Source organism: Rattus norvegicus, chromosome 11 (assembly GCF_021556685.1).
Source record: "Rattus norvegicus strain SHRSP/BbbUtx chromosome 11, alternate assembly SHRSP_T2T, whole genome shotgun sequence".
Taxonomy (NCBI): domain Eukaryota; kingdom Metazoa; phylum Chordata; class Mammalia; order Rodentia; family Muridae; genus Rattus; species Rattus norvegicus.
In genome coordinates, this window is record NC_141544.1 from 28,754,358 (window position 1) to 28,777,311 (window position 22,954).

The window sequence follows — 22,954 nt, forward strand, 5'->3', positions numbered from 1 at the left end:
GCTCCAATCCCTGTGTGTGTGTGTGTGTGTGTGTGTGTGTGTGTGTGTGTGTGTGTGTGTGTGTATGAAGCTAAGAGTGGGTGATTCACATACAAAGGCTTCCACTCTCTTTAGCCTTTTGACTGAAAAAAATGAGGGAATGAATACATCGTCTTGCTGTCTCTGTGTCTACTAACCACCTCGCCACACAGTGATAAAGGGGGAGGTAGGCTGACACCTCACTCTAACACTTTATTCAGGATTGTTGGAAACGAATCAAAAGTTTGGGGATTCCTGTCAAGAAAGCAGCACTGCCCCCACCCTGACTTGTGTCCGTTTGCTTGTTTGCTTTGCCTAGCTTGCTGACTCAAACTTCACTAGCTGCTTTTTTTTTCCCCTTCATAAATATCTGTTCTCAAAGGTCGTGCTGAAGACACGGATGATTTCACTGAGGGTAGGTTCAGCTATTATACAGTTTCTTGGCTGTTGAGAACCTCCACACGGGGACACAAATTTCCCTACCCTAGTCCAGAGTTGTAAGACTTCACGAGATTTCTTTTCTATGCAATTGGTTATTGGATCCTTTACTTAGCAGAGAATATAATGAGCCAAAAGCCAACTGTCTAAGGGAGGATTAGAAAAAGCAAATTTGAATGTAAATTATGAAGCAGGACGACTGCTCTTTTTTTTTTCTTTTCAGCTCCTTTACAGAATAGTCTTGTTAGGTTATACAGAATAGCAATCTGAAGAAGATGATGGTGAACATGAAGGTTGTATAATAAGGAGCTGTGATTTCAAAACAAATCCCTTCCGTACAGTGGGATTGCACACCTCTTTCTATTTCTGGGCTCCTAAGAGACTCCCCCTCCCCCTTATCTCTTTTCCAGGATGACTTGCCTCCTCCTTAAATTATTTTTGCCAAGAGAAATCGACAGGCTGAACATTGCCTTCTGACTCCTGCGATCGTATTAACCATCTGTTTGAGCAGAAACACCAAGACTCTTCCAAGTGGGGATCCACAGAGGCCAGGAACTTCCTTCACCCCAGGGAAGGCCATCTTCCTTCTTCCTCCTCCTACACCCCTTCTGGAGGTAAGAGTCATCCAGGCCTTTCCTTTGCAGTTTTGCTGGAGTCAGAGGATTAAGCAATGGGCGTGGACTACAAGATGCCAGCCCCACCCATGGGTCAGGGCTCATGGCCAGGTCACTCACACAGAGGTCAGTGTGGTTGGTTGCTGCCATTCTGCCCAGACTGACACCACTAGTCAGATCCAGGCTCGGGGACTATTGGCCTTAGCACTAGTTAAACATGTAACCAGGTAGACATTGGGATGGCTGAGCAGAGCCCTCTCATACTTTCAGATTCAAGTGTGGAATATTGGGATTTATCCTAGAAACCAAGGAAGGATGAATGAAGAATGACTTAAAGTTTATAGATTAGAAAAGGTAACTTTGCTTCTACAAAAAATTATATAGGACTATTGATTACATACACCAGTATTATTGAACTGACCACACCTTTGACAATACTGTTAGAATAAACACATTGTTCCCATATAAAGACATATGTTAAGTGAAAACTTGATAAAAGTAAAACCAGCACCTTCAATTGAAAAAAATCCTCTTACATAATTGGTGGCTCACGGTGGAAGGCAAGAACAGATTCCCTACCTTCTTCATTGCCTCTAAATTCCCCCTGTATGTTAGCAATTGTGATGTTTTATATTTGCTTTATATATTTTTTTAATTCTCTTTCATAAAAATTGGTTTGGGGTCTCCACCCTAGGTGATATTTTTACTCACCCTCTGTGTTTGAAGAGAAGCTTTGAAGATGTAACAGTCTATTATCAACGTTGTAAGTTTGGGCAAAGTTACCAGTGAACTTAGGCTGTAATGGATTGATTTGTTGAGTTCCCATCTCCTGAATATTCCCACCAAATTCTTTCATTCAAACTCTACGATAGTACCTGGAAGCTGTTCTAAGCTTCTGTTTGTTTTCTGGATTAGTCTCTGCTGATAGGCTTCCTTCCTGATGTTGATAGTAAGGCATGTGCTGTGGACTGCTAAAAAAATGGTTGATTCCACACCTAGTTCTTGATGGTCTTATCTTCTTGTAATTTTCAGGTGCCCCAAAAATGCTTCTTCAAAAAAAGAAAGAAAGAAAGAAAATGATCCTAGAAATAGGCTAGGTAAGGGGTAAGGCAGAAAGAAATGCTCACAGTTTATAAACAGGAAAATGAAATTAGAACAGGGCGGCCTCTGAAGGGCTGCAAGCCCGCGGGTAAACAAAGAGAGGGTGTCCCGGGACAACCCCTTTGTTTTTATGGCGATAGTGCAATGTAGTCGGCAGTCAGACCTACTGGGAATCCAGGGACTGGCTTTTCAGTTTTGCTGCAGACTTACTCTTCTGGACCAACTGGCCTTGGATTGAAAGGTCCTAGGCTGCACGGCCTTGGACTGGGTTTCCTGATCAGGCTGATAGTCGGGTTTCCGGCCTGCCAGGCTCTGAGTTTATAAGAGGAAAGGTTGCAATGGGCGAAGGGCAGTATTGGGATAAACAAGGCTATTGGCTTGAGAAGCCAAGACAGGGAGGTGGGTGCTGCCGGAGGAAGGGAGTAGAAGTGAGCAGCTGAGGCCAGGCCTCCCAGCTCCCACCATCTGGTTCTTTGTTTGCTTATTTATTCCCTGTATGTATTTTGTTAAGCTCTCTGATAATCTGGGAGATTTGCAAAGCAAGAGAGGAGGTGTGACTAGCAAATGGAATCACGCAGTGACAGTTGGTGATGCCTTCCTGTCTTTCATGTACTCTCATTCTTCCTGAACCACCCCCTCGCTGCGATGGGACATGGATTTCACACTTTGCAAAAAGCAAACGTCTTTTGCAGTTTTGCATTGTTTTTCTGAAGCTCCTATCAGGCATACCCATTAGGGGACACGATTTTCAAGCCTATCTGCAAACACAGCCTGTCTGAAGCATCTTGACTTCTGTTAGGACCTGACAACACTGAAGCCCTTGGGTGAGCTGAGCTTGCTGAGAACTGAACTCCATACACAGTTAAGAGCCTCCAGCATCCGCCCCTCCCCATGAAAGAGGAAGTAAAACAGACTAATCTTGTGACCTAAAAACACACATAAAGCTGCAGAATACTCGACTTTTACCTGGCATTTAAGCAAAAACTTTATACAGTAAGAATTTGGTTATTTCTGGTTTGCATTCCCATTACAGACTTGGAATGAAGTAAACTTGAGAGGAATTGAAGTCTCTTAGATTGCAAAGGTCAACTTTTAACAAGAACAAGATTGCTTGGGCTTCTGAAATCAGGCCATGGCTCTCGAGGAGCAGTATCAGAGTTATTACTCCAAAGCCTTCAGAGCCAGTTACAAAATGACAAAGTTGATTCTTTAAAATTTAAATAATATTTTCAGTATATTGAAAAAAAATTGTCAGTACTTTTTTTTTTCTCTAGAGGTCTCTTGTCTGAATAGTTACTTGTCCCTTGTTCATCTGGGTATGGAGGAAGGCAAAAAAATTTTCTCTCAGTACTTCCTCCTTCCTCCAAACACTGAGACCAAAAAATTAAAGATTCACAGAAGGGAATTTGATTCTAAGCTCTGGCTTAGTGTAATGACCTATTCAATAGTGGCATTTCTCCCCATTGTCCCCGACTTTCTCTCCTTCTCTCTCCTTTTCTCCCTTTCTCCAACTCTCTCCCTTTCTCCTCTAAGGCATTTATGTATCTATTATGTACTCTGGACTACCATGTTGAGTGTATCAGAATTTGGTTTGAAAAAGACCTCATTCAGAGAATTTTGAGGTAAACAGATGACAAAAAGTCCACCCATACTACCAGAAGGTTCCGAGAGCCTTAAAGGTAAGGAGAGGGGACGGCTGCAGAAGAAAAGAACGTTCATGAAGGACTCTGTACAGCATTTGAGCTTTGAATTGTCTAGTATTAAAATAAAAGCATCCATTATCCAAGTACAGGAAGAGAAAAAACCCACATGAAAGAGTGTATAGAAACACACTGGAGCCCAGATAGAGCGGATCCACACTGTGCATCATTGACTGGGGCAAAGGGCAGAATGGGAAGAAGAGAACAAGGTGAGAGTCTGAGGCAGGGGGAAGAACTTCCCAAGTTCTGCAGTGGACTTTCAGGGGATTGCTCTGGGAAAATGGAAACCACAGAAGGTGATTAGTTACAAGGATGGCACAATCCTCTGAATTTTAAAAGATCACCCTTTCATGTTCTAGAAATGAGGATCCATTCAGAAGTAGATATTTTCCTTCTAAATATACCTTGGCCAGTGCCTTCTTTATGCCTCTAACCTGTACCTTTTAGGCACCATGTTTTGCTCTGGACTGCACTAAGAAGACAGGATACAATGCAGCAGTTACTCACAAGATTCTTGGTACACCAAAATGCTACCATGAAGGAAGGCTCACTTCCCTGGACCTCAAACTTGGCTCTACTATTTCAAAACTCTCTTGCCTTTGTTCTGAATGGCAAGAGCACCAATAGCGTAAATAACCATCCTTGTAATTCTTTGAAGAGTAATTGCATGGGCCAAGGAGATAGCTCAGTAGACAAACCTCTTCGAACGTAAATGTGAGGACCCAAGTTCAGGGTCCCAGTATCACCACAAAAAGCAGGGCAGTCTTGGCAACCAGCCTATCAGTCCCAAAGTTCAGAAACTATAGAAATGGGATTTTCACCACCACCCCACCCCCCATCCCTCACTCCTGCCTTTTGAAAGAGGTTGGGTAGCTCATAGTTACTAAGCTCATAGTTCAGTCACAGAGCATGAATCAATAAGTAAAGCAAGGAGTTATAGAGAAAAATACTCAGTGCCAACCCTACCCTAACACATATGTAGCACGCGCATGTGTGAGCGTGCTCACAAACAATGCCAGTGTCACCAGCATCTCCTCTGGTACTAGCAATTAATAGAATGTATAACAAACCCAAGAGTAAAATTTTAGACTTTTAAATCTGTACCTTGGCCTATGAAGACATTATCTTCATTTTCAAGAATGTTCAAGTGCCGAAAGTTAATTTAAAAGGGAAAAAAACGCAGCTGGTTGAACAGTCTTACTTTAATTCTACTTGTAGGAAATAAAGGAGGATAGAAATTAGTACCTCTCAGTGGAGAGTCCTGAGACATCACCATGTGAGAACACTGAGTGTGATCTCAGTCAGGAGCTACTGCAATGAGAGTTCAGAACCAAATATAGCCTCCAAGATGAAGTTGGATCCTGAGTGGCAACAGTCGATTCAACAATTAAATTCTCAGGCTTTCAGATAAAAGAAAATCCCATAATCTTCATTCATAGCTTGTATCAATTTCTCTGGGTTTCAGGAATTACAACACTTGACTGGGATACAATCTTTTCCAAGAGCACTTATGTAAAAAAAATGCTATATTCAGCAAATTAAGGAAAATTTTATAGCAAAATAGTTTAAAAGTATAAGAAAAGAGGAAACAAAGAAATTCATGTAGCACTGGACATAAGACAGACATAGGAAGACATGGGCTGAACAGAATGGATTTCACACAAAGAACACTAATAGAAAGTTACATGAGCAATTTGCAGCTCATATGTATTAATAATGCAAGAACTCTATACATTTATTCATAATAATTGGCTGAAGATAATTTGCCACAGAGTAATTGAAGCAGAACTAATTGTTGCTCTATGCTCTTTATTTTAACACTATCCCTCTTCATATTCAAATGTTATGCTGTCAAATTTTAGTACAGCACAGAATGTCTGCTTTTTCTCCTGTATGTGCAAAGCATACATAGGGATACCACATTTGAATACAATACTCTTCAATGCATTCCTTAATGTTTTGCCTTCGATTAAGGTTTGTATACAGTAATTATAAAACAAAGAAATTAAGTAATTTTGTGTCACAAATTACTGTTACATATTTGTCTCTTGGAGCCAGGTGTGGTGATATTGCATGCATTTAATCTTAGTACTTAGAGGCAGAGGCAGAGGCAGAGGCAGAGGCAGAGGCAGGGGCAGGGGCATTGCTATCTCTACAGGTTTGAGACCAGGCAAGTCTACATAGACTCAATCCACCCCACCCATGTATACAGAAATAAAAAATAGATTTGCTTTATGGGTGAATATATTGTTATTATTTCTCTGACAAAAATCTTCAAAAATAATAATGAACCCCAAAACTATAAAGCTAAAAGTATAAAGAGAGGTTGTCGATTTTAGGCACAGCTTCAGACAATTTGATGATAATCAGTTTTGCATAACTTCAAAGTAGGGAGCCTTTATCACTTTCTAACCTTTTCTGCATGGGAGATGTAGTTTCATGGAGCAAATGGCACATTCCAGAGAACCCTGTCGTAGAAATGAAGGGAACAGGACAAACCAAACCAGAATAAAACCTCCACTCTTGCTCTTGGTACCCAGAAACCTTTGAATCTTGCCTCCTGTGGTAACTGGCTTTGAAAATTTGACTATAGTTAGCCTCTTAAATGAGGTCTCAGTTTCATCATCTTTGAAATGGAGCTGTATTTATCCCATTCACTTTCTCTGTGGTCACCAGGAGTAAGAGGAATAGTGGACTAGAGAGCCTTTGAAGTTTTAAGGACACTAAACCTTGAAAGATGCTACAGACCACTCTTTCAGAATGGAGTTCCTTGTCTATTGACCCTGGGAGTTAGGATCTGAAAACACACGGGTTTGTCTCCCACAAAACAAAGTTACCTAGAACATTTTTGACATAAATATTTTAACGAATCCTTCAGTCACCAGTGGAGCCATTTTATCCAGCTTGAAAGACCTATCTTGCCATCACTCTATTCGCATATCTATTCTGATAAATGTAGAGTTGACCTCTCTCTTCACTCTGTAAAACCCAAAGCTTCAATTACAGCAAATCTATAATGTAAGAACTCCGCTCTGTAAAGTTCTAGTTAGTGACCCATGGTCTTTCTGACTCTTGTAGCATTCACTCTTTTCCAAGATCCTTAGGTGTGTAGACTTGCTGGTAAAGACAGGCTTTACAATGTCCACACCATAGCCATTCTTTATGTTAAAGTTGTGCTGGTAATTCCACTTGCTTACCATTAACCAGTCCTATAACTCTTTCCCATGCAACACAAGCATTTATTTAGGGTTAAGTCCATTAATTTGGAGGGGAATTTCAAAATCTGAAGAGAAATTTGGGTTATATCTTTCAAAAAAAAAGAGAAAAGGAAAGAAATAGGTTCTATTTTGCTTTTTATTCTTTAGCAAAGTTGTTCTCTGGAGTCCAGGTTGGCCTGGAACTTAGTGTGTAGTTCCCAAATGCTGGGATTATAGGTTTAAGACACCACACCCTGTCCCAAGAGTATTGTGAAACCTCAGGTATATCCAGGCAACTAAACAATGAAAATTATATTTTGACTCCAAGGCTGTAGAAATAGGCAAAAAGTTGCATGTGTGTTTAACTTAGCCTCGTTACCATAGCAATTTCTGGGACTTCCTCATTTATTTCAGGTCATAGGTAGCAGGAACTCGTTTTGTAGAGTAGCACATAACTATGTCTCACGATGGTATAATGCACACTTTTCCGCTCTACAAAGTGGTTTTGATTTATGGGGAAACATTTGATAAAGATCTTCTCCTTTTGGGAAAGTGTGGGTGGTGGTGATGGTGCTGTGGGAGCAAAGAACAAGTGAAGCAGTGGGTCCTTCTTGGCTGCCCCAGTTCATTTCTGTGAGACAAGACACAGATTGTCTTTCTATTTGCCTCTATGGAAGTCTACAGATCTCTGTAAAGAGCAGTGTTTCAGGGGCAACGCGAACATCTGATGCCATCTAAGAAGAAAACTCTATATACAAATTTAGACTTTGCTAAAATAACCAGGTTTCTTATGGTCTGATCTTTATGGGCTTTTTAAAATTCACCCGGGAGATATAGTTTATTAGTATGCTTGACAGAGCAGACACTTAGCAGATAGTTACATGGGCACAGGGCATGTGTTTCGAAAATCCAGCCTGCTTTGGGATTCAGACCCCTAAGACATTTGTTCAGAGGTGTTCAACCCTTCAGGTACAAGGTACTTGAGCCAGAAACAGCCAAATTTGGCTGACGTACAGCTGTCGGGTAGACTTTCCAATGTATAGCAGCTGCGATCAAATACAGATGCCATATACTTCAAGTAATTTTGACCCTCAGTCACCCCTCAGCTTCTTGTAGGGTTCATAACGGGGTTGTTTTCCTTCAGACCAAACTGTGGGTATAATGTTCAACTTAACAGAGAATCAGGAATAACATGCTTATCTCTTCTGCATTATCCAACCATGCATGCTTGTTCCAAGAACAAAGTACAGCCTGTTTTACAGTATTTGATCACACAAACGTTTCACTCTTGTTTCCTTAGCCTACCATAAGGCTCGACCTTCTTGCCTTTTAGCTCACAAAGTAGCCACGGTATTGGTACATTGGACAAAGAAGACAGTTGTTTGGAGAAATTACTACCACATTCTTTTCCAATAAGTAAATACAGCATGCAAAAATTTCTAGGAAAATGTAATTAGTTGCCTTGCAGGACTACTCGGCACTAAAGGACTGTTCGTGTTTAGTAAATGGATATGGTGATGAATTGGCTTTGGGGCACCTTGATAGAATGATGTCTTTGAGTTAAAGCTGGCAATGCAAATCAAAACAACGCTGAGATTTCACCTCACACCAGTGAGAATGGCTATGATCAAAAACTCAGGGGACAACAGATGCTGGCAAGGATGTGGAGAAAGAGGAACACTCCTCCATTGTTGGTGGGATTGCAAACTGGTATAACCATTCTGGAAATCAGTCTGGAGGATCCTCAGAAAATTGGACATTGAACTGCCTGAGGATCCAGCTATACCTCTCTTGGGCATATACCCAAAAGATGCCCCAACATATAAAAAAGACACGTGCTCCACTATGTTCATTGCAGCCTTATTTATAATAGCCAGAAGCTGGAAAGAACCCAGATGCCCTTCAACAGAGGAATGGATACAGAAAATGTGGTACATCTACACAATGGAATATTACTCAGCTATCAAAAACAATGACTTTATGAAATTCGTAGGCAAATGGTTGGAACTGGAAAACATCATCCTGAGTGAGCTAACCCAATCACAGAAAGACATACATGGTATGCACTCATTGATAAGTGGCTATTAGCCCAAATGCTTGAATTACCCTAGATGCCTAGAACAAATAAAACTCAAGACGGATGATCAAAATGTGAATGCTTCACTCCTTCTTTAAAAGGGGAACAAGAATACCCTTGGCAGGGAAGAGAGAGGCAAAGATTAAAACAGAGACTGAAGGAACACCCATTCAGAGCCTGCCCCACATGTGGCCCATACATATACAGCCACCCAATTAGACAAGATGGATGAAGCAAAGAAGTGCAGACCGACAGGAGCCGGATGTAGATCGCTCCTGAGAGACACAGCCAGAATACAGCAAATACAGAGGCGAATGCCAGCAGCAAACCACTGAACTGAGAATAGGACCCCCGTTGAAGGAATCAGAGAAAGAACTGGAAGATCTTGAAGGGGCTCGAGACCCCATATGAACAACAATGCTAAGCAACCAGAGCTTCCAGGGACTAAGCCACTACCTAAAGACTATACATGGACTGACCCTGGACTCTGACCCCATAGGTAGCAATGAATATCCTAGTAAGAGCACCAGTGGAAGGGGAAGCCCTGGGTCCTGCTAAGACTGAACCCCCAGTGAACTAGACTGGTGGGGGGAGGGCGGCAATGGGGGGAGGGTCGGGAGGGGAACACCCATAAGGAAGGGGAGGGGGGAGGGGGATGTTTGCCCAGAAACCGGGAAAGGGAATAACACTCGAAATGTATATAAGAAATACTCAAGTTAATTAAAAAAAATTTAATAAATCACATAAAAACAGCATCAGTCACCTAAACATGTAATAAACATTAGTTTTTATCATGTAAAAAAAAAAAAGCTGGCAATGATGTCCCCTAGGTGCCTGAGCCAACTGCCTTTTTTTTGTAACAGATAAAGAGTCTTCAGGATTTGAATTCTGTCGATTGTTATGGGAGTTGTTTATAAAGTTGCAGTCTGTGATGGTTAATGTTCATTATACAAATCAATTGTCTGTATGGCTAAGTGATACAGTTAAGAATGTGGATGCTGCTGGGGATTTAGCTCAGTGGTAGAGCGCTTGCCTAGGAAGCGCAAGGCCCTGGGTTCGGTCCCCAGCTCCGAAAAAAAGAACCAAAAAAAAAAAAAAAAAGAATGTGGATGCTTTTTCCCAGTTTATGAACACTATCATTCTTTTATTAACAGCACGCTCAGGCAAGTGGAGACTGACAGGAGTTGAAGTGATTGTTCAAATTTCAGGTTTTGAAATGAATAAGGATGGTTGTTTAGGAACACACCAAAAATGGCTCGAAATAGCCTCTCAATCTACATATCACAGATATGACCTCTTGGTTTGCAATCAAAGTAGCGATATATAAACAACCCATGAAAAGGGAGTTAAGTTACCCAAATCGGAAAGGTAAACACAATCAGTAGAATATAACTCCATAGGGATATGCAAAGGGAGGACAGAACTCTTACATAACCCACGTTTTACTAAATCTCTGAGGGCAGATGTCATAGCAGTTGCTGGAAATCTTTCTATGGTTTCCAGGATGTGTTTGCATCTTTTCTTTTTTTTTTTTTTAAGCACCTACTGTATTGTGCAATCCATAGTCAGAACTGACTAATTTATATTAGGTTGCATCTTGAGGATGACTCAGGTCCAGTTCTCCCTTAAAGGGTTTCAACCGAGCAGCATGTGGGAATCATATGCAAAGAAGCTTCTCCAGGCAAGACAGAGCACAGCCTGGGGAAGGAAGGTCACAAGGGTCAAGCTGATTACCTCCTCCAGCTCTGGCAAGCTCAGGGCTCAGCTGGGTTACCCAAGTTCACCAGGAGCTATTGACATTCAGCCGGTGCTCTCTCTCATTACCAGATCAGCAGGGAACCGTCTGGGCTTCACGTTAACTCTTCTGTGTCCTGTTCCAAGATTTCTGTAAGGCCGGAACCAGAAACCCTGCAGCTCAATTTATTCAGGATTACCATGCAAGAAGTGAACCTTTATATCAATGTCTGATTCCATTTTCTAGGTGGAAACAACAGTCCACATAATCATTTCAAAGGCGCTAGATTAAAAAAAAACACGAGGAAATAACATGTGTTTCAGGTTTACCAACCAAGCTGCAGTCTGAGTTTATTCCTAAAGTGAAAGTGCAGGGAAATGTTTAGTCTTTCCAGTAACAAAACAAACAAACAAACAAATAAAAACCGGGTCCTACTTAGTCCTGAATACATAGTTACTTTGATTTTTCTATTTCCTTCTTTTACAAAAATACCAATTGTCCCAATTCATTGTCATCCAGAGGTGTGCCTTTATTAGCTAAATTCATTAGCTAAGAATTGAAATCCAGGCTCAGGGAGGAACTGTGTGAGGTCACAGACCCAGGTAACTGTGTGGTAAGCCTGTTGCTTCAGGCTTACATTCCCCGCTGACACATTAGAACCTTCGAGAAGTGACTTAACCTGTCTGGCTCCATAACATTTTTTTTCTTTCTGTAAACTGAGAATAATATTTGATGAATCCACAAAGCACGTTGCTATGGTAGCAACCAGAGGACTGACTCACTGTTAAATCTAGGAGCCGCTATAGTTTAACTGTAATTGCAAGACTGCCCTGTTTAGTATTCAACTGGTCCCAGAGTACACATTAGGCCTAATCCTTAGTTCTCTTATGCCTGAAACCTTTGATCAACTGGGTGGTGAAGAGCTGTTCACAAGTTAGGCCAACTTGTCTTTACCGTGTGTGTGTGTGTGTGTGTGTGTGTGTGTGTGTGTGTGTGTGTGTGTGTTCATATATCGTATTATATTTAATATATTAAAGGATTAAGTATTAAAGTATAATCTATTCTCTTAAGGGCTAAGGACTTGGAAGACACAGCCTTCCTGAAAGGAACTTAGAGTTTTTCCAGAAGATAAGGGAGTTATGAGCAATGTGGTTAATTCTGAAAATCCAAATGTATAATTTAGAGCCCTCTTGGACTTTGGAGTTGTTACCCACCTTAATTTCCAGCTCTGTTCAATGACTAAGCTAACTGCCAAAAGCAAGGCACTCATAAAGACTCTCTTCTGTGACTTTGATCACAAAGGCAAACAGAAACCTTCTGATCTACCTGGTTCAGCAGACCGGTCATTCTCCTTATTAGGTCTTTAGCAAAGTGGGAATGGAATGCATGGGGTAATGCTACTTGAGAGTGATGTTTAGCTCTGTCTGACCATGTTTCTTCCTTTCCAATTTCATTCTCTCCCTCCTTCCCAGCTTTAGCCTCTGGGATTTTTTTAATTGAGCTTGCTGAAACTAACAGCGCTCCCCAAACACTCCTTTTTGAGTCCCTTTGTGCTGGGTATGGATTGGTTATTCACTCAGGTAACAGCTCCGGGCCTCTGAGTCATCTTTGATTTTTTTTCCTTTGCTTTGACATGCACGATTTTCTCTCTCTATCTCATCCACACTGTGTTCAGTCTGGGCCTCATTTCTCTTTATCTTTTTCTTAACATTGATCTATTTTGGTGTTCTTCTTTTCCTTCTCTCCCTCTCCCTCTCCCCATCCCTCTACCCCTCCCTCTCCCTCTCCCTCTCCCTCTTCTCCTCCCTCTCCCTCTTCCTCTTCCTCTCCCTCTCCCCTTCCTTTTCCCCCTTCCCCTCTCCTTTCTCTGTAACACTCTCCGAGGTCACTAGCTAAAATTTGAACTAAAGAAGGTTACATTTTAGTAACAATATCCTGACTCCAACTTACATATGTCATCCTTCTGCTATGATATTTACTGTTTTCTAGAACCTTTCCAAGTCTTCACTCCTTTTCCTCTTCTTCCTTCTCCTCCTCTTCCTGCTCTTCCTCCTTCTCCTCCTCCATGCAGTCTATATATTTTACTGTGTGGATGCTCCCTGCCATCTGCATTTGCTTGTCTACAGTTGATATTCTATAATTCTTTAAGAATGGGCTCATAGATACCTATAGCTACCACAGATTCATTTTATAAATAACCTGTCATGGGATTTGGAACTTTTAAGACCAACATATCTTAGGGCACCAGCATCTACCAGCAGCACCATAGCTGCCTGTGTTACTGCTAAGTCCTGTAAAGATAGAGGAGACTGGATCCTCTCTGCTGTGTACCATGATGCTTTATGCCAATTGATCATTATGTATTACAACTGTATAAATAAGACAGAATGAAGGCTATCACTTCTAAATATTTTTGAAATATTTCAAATTGCAAGATGCCAAAATGTAGAGAAACCCAATGGCCCCATCATTTGCTCTCCTCAAATTTTCTGGAAAAGAACAAGAGAAATGCAAATAAAAAAGTTATGGACAACAGAAAACAACTAAATGAAGATTACGATTTAAGTGACAGTTAATAACATCAATAGTGAAAATCCCATCAGACTGTAAACAAAATGAAAAAATCAAACAGTGAAATCAAATTATCCTCATTAGGATTTTAATTAATAAGTTTCAGGAACAAAGGTCTCCTCGGAAATATTGACGATGATGTCCAAGCACAATTGCTTAAATGGTCATCTCTATCCAGGAAGCCAAGAGAAGAACACAGAATGAAAAGTACTTTCTGGAAAGCAAAGATAACTTAGTGCCCCAGTAGCATAATACAGTTACAAAATTAAATACTAGAAAATCAAATCACTAGGAGCAATGAGTGCTGTATCCTTTACATGTAAAAAGATTTGTTCGTGTGGCTTATTGGGCTGGGTTTTAGGAAAAGTACATTTCATGGGAGGGAGGGTTTGCCCTGCCTTTATAGGATGCCAGTCCAGGTTGGAAATAAAAGCTTACCAACTCAGATCAGGAGAACAGCTTAACAAATGTATTTGGTCAAAGTTTACATGTGACACAAGAGACTATAGAAATGAAGTCACAATGAATCAAGGAAAAATCTGTCAATATTTTCTGCCATTATGTTCAACGATGAATAAACTTCTGTCTGTATAGAAGCCATGTGAATAGACAAAGAATATGATCTAAAGGTAACAGATGGACAGGAGTTCCAGCGAGTTCCACATAACCATGTCATAACTGGGCTTACAGCATTCTGTTCCTTCCTCCCAGATGAAGAAGATGGTCTCTTCTAAGGAAGGTCTTGTGACCTACTACAGAAAAGGTTGGCCAAAGGCTTGCTTATGGTCGCTTTCCACAGAAAGGCCAGAAGAGGTTAGAATCTTATTTCTAGGTTCATGGGTATCTTTAGGGAACAAGCAAGGTAGTTCATAGCCTCTACCTTACAGACAGGAGAACAAGGAAGCTAGAATTTATGGCTTGCAGAAGAAAAGGGCTTGGGAGGAAGAACTAGGAAAGGGTCAGATAGATGTTGCCTCTGAGTACCGTTCCTTCACTTTGAAGTATTCTGATTGCACTCTATTCTGGGAGGTCTTATTTAGAGCCCAAACAATATTGTGGAGTATCTTTCTTATAACAATCTTAAACTTTAGTATACAACATATTGGACATCATGATATTTTAAAGGTGTATTTTAATAGATTCTCTTTCCTGCTTCACCTCCTCTACCCTTTGCTATCCTTAATCCCACATGCAACTTCCCCAGGTATCTTTTCCTCTTTCTCCTCCGGTATGTATGTATGCATGCATGCATTCATGCTTTCATGCATGTATGTATGTATGTATGTATGTATGTATGTATGTATGTATGTATGTATGTATATTTGCTTGTATGAGCACTGCAGGTAAGCATTCACATATGAGAAAGAACAGTTTTTAATGGTTTTATGTTTGAGTCACCAACTTTAATATTACACTTTCCAAATCTATCAATTTTCTGCATATCTATTCATTTGTTTATGTACCACATAGGCTCATTCCATTCCATTGCTATGAAGAACGGTGCAGCCATATATACAGTTGTGAAAATATCTCTGCAGAAGGATATGGAGTCTTTTGAACATATGTGTAGGAGTGGTCTGGAGAAGGACATTGTAGTTCTATTTTTAATTTTTTGAGACACTTCCACTTTGGTTTTTAACATGGCTGTGCTGGTTTGCAATCCTAGAGGGAAATTTGCCCCACATCACCACCACCGTTTTTAGTCTGATTTCTTTTCTTTTTCTAAGCTAATTTTCCCCCACTGAGACAAGAGTTTCTCTGTGTAGCCCTGGCTGTCCTAGAACTCACTCTGTAGACCAGGCTATCCTTGAACTCAGAGATCTACCTTCCTCTGCTTCCCAAATGCTGGGGTTAAAGGCACTTACCACCCTGTCCAACTAAATTATGTTTTATGCTTTGAGATTATAATGTAATTACATCATCTCCCCCCTTCCTTTTCCTCCTCTAAACCTTTACTCATAGTCTTCCCTTGTTCCTCCTTAAATATTATATATAATCAATGGGTTGTATTAATGTACTTGGTAAAGCACATGTATATACATATATATGTGTGTAATGACAATTAATGAAAACAGAAGCCCTGAATTTGCTGTAAAATTTCTTGGTGACAGATGTTTTGACCAAGACTTGATGCAATTTCAAAACAGTCTTCATTTCCATTTCTCTGGTGTACAGGGATGCTGAATCCTTTAGAATATTTATTGAACATTTGTGTTTCCTCTTTTGAAAACTGTTCCTTTCATTTGCTTATTTGTTAATTGGCAGCTTTAAGATATATTTATTTTATTTTTAATGGTGTGTGTGTGTGTGTGTGTGTGTGTGTGTGTGTGTGTGTGCTCTCTGTGTATGAGTGTGTGAGTATGTGCATTCGAGAATTGGTGCCTGTGGAGCTGATAGGTGTTGGACCTCTCTGGAGAGGGATTTTAGGCAGTTGTGAGCTACTCAGCTTGGGTTCTGGGAACCAAATTTGGGTCCTTCAGCAGGACTGCGGGCACTCTGAACTGCTGAGCTACTTCTCTTGTCCCAGTTTTGTATTTAACTTTTTGCAGTTTTGAAGAACAGCCCCCTATCTGAAATACAGCTAGGAAATATTTTCTCCCATCCCGTGGTCCATCTGTCAGCTCCATTGACAGTGTCCTTTGCTGTACAGAGATTTTAATGTCACGTAATTTCCTTTGACAACCCTTGGATGGGTCTAGTTTCTTTGCTACTGGAGTTCTGTCTTGAACTTGTTCCTATCCGTGTTTTATAAAGTGTATCCCCCACCCCACCCCCATTTCTACTCTCATTTCAGCACTTTCAGCTTTAAGTTACTGTTTTGATACAAGTCCAGTTGATTGTTTACAGCCCATCTCTGACAAACTCTGAGCTCCAAAATTCCTGTTCAGGGTAAACTCTTGCAGCTCTGAAAACAGCCAGGTCTTCAGGGAACGCTCAGATGCCTGGAGTCAAAGGCTGGGCCTCTTATTAATGTTGGGACAGCTGAGATCAAAAGACCAATACTGGGGTGAATTCAGGAACCCCTGAGATCAAAGTCTTGGTGGCTCCGATATTATAGAGCTGCTGGGACTGAACCCCTGCTCCATAGCAAACTCTCAGAGTTCTGTAGCCAAGTTTCCAGCCCTGCAACAAACTTTGGATCCACTAGAGCCAAAGTCTGTTCCCATGGTGAATGCTGTTTCAGTAGAACATGTTTGTGTATTGGTATAGTTTCAGAATTTTAAAAATAACAATACATTCACAAGGCCCATGTGTCTCAATGACAGTAATTCATGGTATTCTACTACCTACCCTGATAACCTAGCTGAGGCAAATAAAAGGTTTTTTATCCTTTTATTCAAGTTATAATTATTCCTATGAACTCCCTTATCACACAACACACAATAATGCCATCTCTGTGTTGTTTACAACAGGAATGTAAGTTAAAGAGGCTGCAGCAGAATTTAAGAGGTGTCTGAAATGGGCTGAAAAGAGTCAGTATTGATAATGAATCAACCAACAGCAAGGTGAAAAACTAAATTGAGGTTCAAGGGCAGGAGACAATGGCTTTAGGTCTAGGTCCAGATGGTCCAACAGGTAGAACGGCAAGGAGTCCAGTAGGCCACATCAAAAAAAAAATGGAGACTATGCTGAGTCCAAGCTCCAGGAATAGTGAGGTGTGAGGGTCCTGATGATCTTGGCCCTTTACTCATGAGACTATCAGGTGATAGATAGACAGGTTTGGGACCATACCATAACAGGGTTGGGTGTCTATCACTTTAAGTGATCCAGGTGCTGAAGTTACACCCTATCCTTTGTTCTGGTACACATGATAAGCACTTGGGCCTGGTTTCACTGATATGATTTTAATATACCCAGGTGTCCAGTAGTTTCAATTCACCCCCAGTAAACTTATAGGGTGGCTCCGTTTCTCTTTCCAGGAACAAGTGATTTATATTCATAATCCTGTGCTGGTGGTTGGTGCAGTATAGATAATATAGCTTGTGGGGCCATCTAAGTGCTAAAGTCATCCTTCTCCCTCAAAATAGGGTCAGAAGCTGCTGGTAAAATGGAGTCTTCTAGAGCATCAAAGAGCCTGAAAAACCATTTGTTTTTAAATACAGTATGGAGTAACATAGAGTAATACAAACCTGGATTGCTACACTTGAAGACATTGGAGTAAAATGTCTGGTTGCCCAGGGAGCTCTGGGGTCAGAAGAGTGAACTCTGGGACCACTTTAGTGAAAGTGTTCACTCTTGATCACTCTATGACTATTGGAGTCTGGTATAGCAGGAATTCTGCCACTTATGGTTCAAAACACCATTTCCAGAATGAACTCTGGAACCACTGAGGTTAAAGTCAGTCATCTGGGGGCGTTTTACTGCCTCTGGGCCCAATTTCTTGCACTGGACAGAATGCTGAAGCCAGAGAGGAACAGCCTGGGTTCGGTCTACTGTGAACTCTGAAACCTCTAGGTTCTAGGTGTCTAGGTTCTGCTTAAGAGAAAGCTAGGATTTGTTCCATGGTGGTTTCTGTGATTCTTGGATCCAAAGACCTGATTCCATGTGAATTCTGAGAGCCCTAGGGTTAAAACTGTGATTGCTGGAATAGTGGATGTCAAAATTTTGGTACTATGGGAAAGGTATGGTCCAAACCCTTCTTTTTTGGATCTCTGTGGTCCCTAGAGTCAAAGGCCAAGTGCTGTTACAGACACCGGCTAGTCCAGGAGCCAAAGCCTTGGTTTTATGTCTAACTCTGGAACTAAAGCCTTGGTCATGCAGCAAACCCTGCAACACCCTGAGCCAAGACTGGTCCCTTGGTGAACTGCATACCAGGGAAACACTGGAATTGCTGGACTGGCTTCAAAGAAATTGAGAAATTACCTATTGAAAACTGGAGCTGTAACACATTGGGGAATATGATCAAAGTCATCATGGAAGCCCCACCCCCACCCCATAAGTACTCATTTTTCCAATCTGTAAAGAGAGGCAAGTTGAGTGTGATCTACTAGCCACGTTAAAGCTGTAGGATTGAAACTGTCATTTTCACTTCATTAGGAAGGCATTTATTTTCTCTCAGCCTTCTGGAGAGAAAAGAATAAGACAATAGCAGATGTTTTACTTCGTGGTAGTTAACTCACTCCTTCTTCTGTTGGGAATTAAAGTGTTAGGGGCCATGAATGGCTGAAGGAAGACCTCCAGACTCAGATAGTGTGGGAAAGCAAAGAGCGTTTATTCTGCAGAGACTACCAACATGCAGAGGATAACCATTCATCAAAACAGCCATGCCTCAAGGGGCTTGCAGAACCCTTTTTATGCAGGGCTAGGGGAATTTTCCAGAAGGGTTAGGTAACTTCCAATATGATTGGTAGGGGCAAAGCAGTGACATTAGTCCAGCTTTGCTTGGCTGCTATGTTAGTCCTATTGTATTTGGTGAGACCTTGAAGAATTTTGGAGACCAGCTTAGTTCTGGCCTTGTTAACTCCTCCAGATAGGTCCCTTGAGCTGACTCAGCTCTACACTTATCCTCAAGGTCATCATTGACTAAAGGCCCATTGTCAGGGCTCCCTTTTGAGGAACCCAGTATGCTTCCTGGGGAATTGAAAATTTTATTCCCAATGTTTTTGGACATCTCCAAAGAAGTGTCAGAGATGAACTTCAGTCCAATTTGTGGCTCCCCTACAATCTCACCAATCATCTATTGTCTCTAAAGCCTGCTTTTGTTTTTTTCTCCAGCATTTCCTTGTGCATCCTGACCCATATAAACTTTGACTCAATAAGGATGACTTCACAGCAGGCTGATCTTCCTGCCCTCTGGTTTCCCAGAAGATTAGGATCACGCTGCAACTGAAATTGTGCTTCAGGTAACCTGAAGTCATCATTTTCCAGACAGCCTCCATTCATCTCGGCTCAGATGCATGCATCATCCTCTTGCGAGCCTGGTAGCACCACCTATTCTTCCCAAGGCTTCCTCTCAGTGAAGTTGGCTTGCACTTGAGCACATACTGCCTCTGTGCTGTTTGTGGGGATTCTTAGTAGCAAATTGCCTGAGAGAGATCTGAATGGAATGAGCCTCTGCAAATACTACATTTGAAGATCATTTAGTGAGATGAATAACTAGGGCAAATGTCAATGGCTCCACATATGCCTTCTTTTGTGGGCACATCTTAGTCTAATATGAGTAAGCCAGGCTCCCTTTATAGAGAACAGGGGACTGAGAAAGAGAAAACAAGATCAGAAAGATGGTTTGTTAAGAGTTTAGGGGAACCTAACCAGAACCCAGTAATTGATCCAATGGGGATCAGTCGGGACCCAGTAACCCATGGATGAGAATGGCAGCCACACTGAGAATCTCAGCATTGGGAGATTGACTCAGGAGGATCATGACTATAAGGTCAAAGTGGGCTATATAGAGAGTGGGGGCTACGCTGTGCTACAGAATCAGATATATTCTTTAAAGAAAAAGTTTTCAAATTTCATGCTATTAAATATTTTGTAATAGCTATAAAGTTCTGGCACTGAACTATTGCCTTAACGTCACCTTTGTGCTTGATGTTGACCCTTCAAATATCATCCAGTATTTTTATTCCTTTTCTCTTAGTATGTGAGCCTGACTGGAAAGAGTTAGAGATTCAGACCTTAACATAAAGCGTCAGTTGAAACTGCACAGACAGGTACAAAGAGAAGATTGTAATCTCTCTAACCACATCCTTCCCACCCTTGCTCCCATTTCCCCAGGCGTATCAACCTTGAACCACAAGGAGAACTTCTGCTTTTTAACCCTTTAACTTTCCATGGGAAGTCATCAGACACAATCTCACAGAACTGGGTAGGTAACAGAAACCAAGCAGGACAAGAGTTCAAGGACTGAGAGATGAGGGACACGAGGACAAAAGGAGAGCAGAGTCCTTCAACGGAAAGGTGCTTGTCAGCTCCTTCCAGATACTCCCAGGTTAGAATACCACATTGGTGTTGGAATCTTTTTCTTTGACGACACCCTACAGTAATTAGCTAAACCCCTTTGTTCTCCAGTGGGTCACTCTCCCAGCTCTCACTCTGCTCCACCGGAGCCCTCTGGATTCTCAAACGAAAGACAAACACCCACACACACACACACACACACATACACACACTCCAGTTAAAGGTTGGACAGTTCTAATCCTTCTTGTTGCTAGCAAACACCCGCCTCTGGTACTCCTAAGTTAGCATCTTTAACATCTATATTTCATCTTTGCTACCCCAAACACAACTGGGGAAGTGGCCCATGAGGCCACTTTTCCTGATTCTTACATGTCGTTGGGCTTTTAGGTCAGGTCTTTCTTTGTCTACATTATGGTGATCTCTCCTTTTTCTCTTCCAGTTCCTAGACTGGGCAAATCCAAAGGTCCTTCAGTCTATCTGCCCAGTTGTTGGCTATTGGCTCCTTATTGATCGAACGAAAAACCAGTCAGGGACAAGAACCTTCAACATTTTTACACACAGATTCCCAACTTAATTTAAAGCATTATAACCAATCCCCAACACCTCACTGCTCCTGGATCCTTCCCCCAACACCCAGCAACGGAAGCCTGAAATCTGGTTTATTTCTCACAAACTGCAACCATAAGGTCTTTTGCAGAACAATCTTGTGGGCTTTTAGCACCATGCTCTGGTTAGACAGTACATTCATGACTGCTTCATGTTTACAACTTCAAAATAATTTGCAATTGTAAATTCCCAATTCGTAATCTAAATAGCTCCTTACATTTTTTAAAGAGAAGTTTATGAATTGGCTGAAATTATTTTTTTTTACTGTATCCCCCCCCCCATTTTGATAGCATTACCATTAAGTATTTTGTTGTTGTTGTTCTTGTTGTTCTTGTTCATCAAACTTGTCATTAATTGTTTATCTTATGAAGATAGGAAAATAAATACCCTCTCATCTTTCTTTTTCACACCTGCTCGGATCGTTTAGTTTTACTATTATTTACTTTCACTAAATTTATATTACTTAAAATCTCACCCAGTATGGTTGACCACAAATTGACATTCTAGACTTTCTTTAAAAATGCAGATGAAATTAACACTACAGATGCAAGTAGCACTTTCGACATTGTGCTTGTCAGAGACCTGGGGACAGTGATGGCCTCCTAGCTTCTTATTGGTCAATGTTTCATAAATAAAGGCCAAGTGGATTTTTTTCCTAACAGAGGATGAAAACTCAGAACCCTTCATCCTGTAATACTGGACCCCAGTTTTTCATACCCAGATCTTTGTTCTTCCATGAGTTTCCCATTTTCATTTCCTTTATTGCCAGTAGCACCTTTACCCTTTATTTCAGCACCATGTTCATCTGGACACCATATGATGAAGTTAACCCCTTGTTTCTAGAAACACTGTGATAGGATCCCTTCATGCTCATTCACTGGTTTTAACTGGTTTCCTTCTCACATGCCATGGTGCCTAATGAAGGGGCTTCCTTTAGTTACAGCTTTATTCCCCCCACCCCCCAGAGCTGAGGACCGAACCCAGGGCCTCGCACTTGCTAGGCAAGCGCTCTACCACTGAGCTAAATCCCCAACCCCCTAGTCACAGCTTTAAATGTATCTATTATTTCATAGAGCCATGGCTCCATTTGATTCCTTTCTTTGCTTTTGTTTTAAACTATATGTATAGTTAATCATGTGTGAGGTCCTGGGTCCAACCCTGATGACTGGAGAGACAGATACTTATAAAGGATCCACAGTATGTTTTTAATAGACAAAGAGGAGTAGACAGTCCATCATGTGTCTGATCATGCCATTACATGCTATCACATATTTATTTGCCTTTACACTGAATACATGTCTGATTTTCTTGGTGATTACACGTGGCTTTTTCAACTTGTACCCGATGATGAAGTTATTTTTTCACAAGTGGTGTGTTTGTTAAAACTTTCAGATCTTCTAATGTAAATCTCCATTTCTCTTAAAATTTTTAATAGATATATAATTTTTGTTTCAATTTCTGGGCTTTGGGCTCTATTTAAACAAAGAGCTTTTTGATATGTCCCACATGTTTAATACAGTTTTAGAAATTTCCCGGTTAAACATCTAAAAACTCTCATTATATAGTTCTTTTTTTTATTCATAGTAGTTTCTTAAGAACTTTTTGCTTTTTGATTGTGTAGGCAACATACTCTTGAATTTGAAATGAGAATTCTGCCCCTGGCTTGCTTCCGTCACTCTGAGACCATTTGAGCTGGCCCTACTATTTCCTATTAGCTCTCCTCTTGCTTTGCCTTCCTTTGCCTCCACTGCCCTATTTTCTCTCCATCCAATTCCTGCTCTGATCTCCTCTCCTCTCCTCTGCCTAGGAATCCTCTCCTCTTTGCCCCTCTCTTCCTGTTACCCCTACCCCTCACCTCTCCTATTCTATTTTGTTCTTTTCACCTGCTCCTGGTCCTTCCTTCTTCCTTTTGTCACAATTGAGGATTGAATCCACAAGGCCCTAGACAATGCTAGGCAGGGACTCTACTATACTCTTAACATGATCTTTCTTTCTTG

General features: G+C 41.1%; 1 long non-coding RNA gene across 1 annotated transcript; it reads left to right on the plus strand.

The window, feature by feature from the left end:
* Positions 1-380: 380 nt before the first annotated feature.
* On the plus strand, positions 381-21,371 carry LOC148002473 (uncharacterized). Its single transcript, XR_015633718.1, has 5 exons — positions 381-433; positions 867-1,070; positions 19,167-19,294; positions 20,169-20,382; positions 20,791-21,371. It is a non-coding gene; the product is annotated as an uncharacterized LOC148002473 (long non-coding RNA).
* Positions 21,372-22,954: the final 1,583 nt, after the last annotated feature.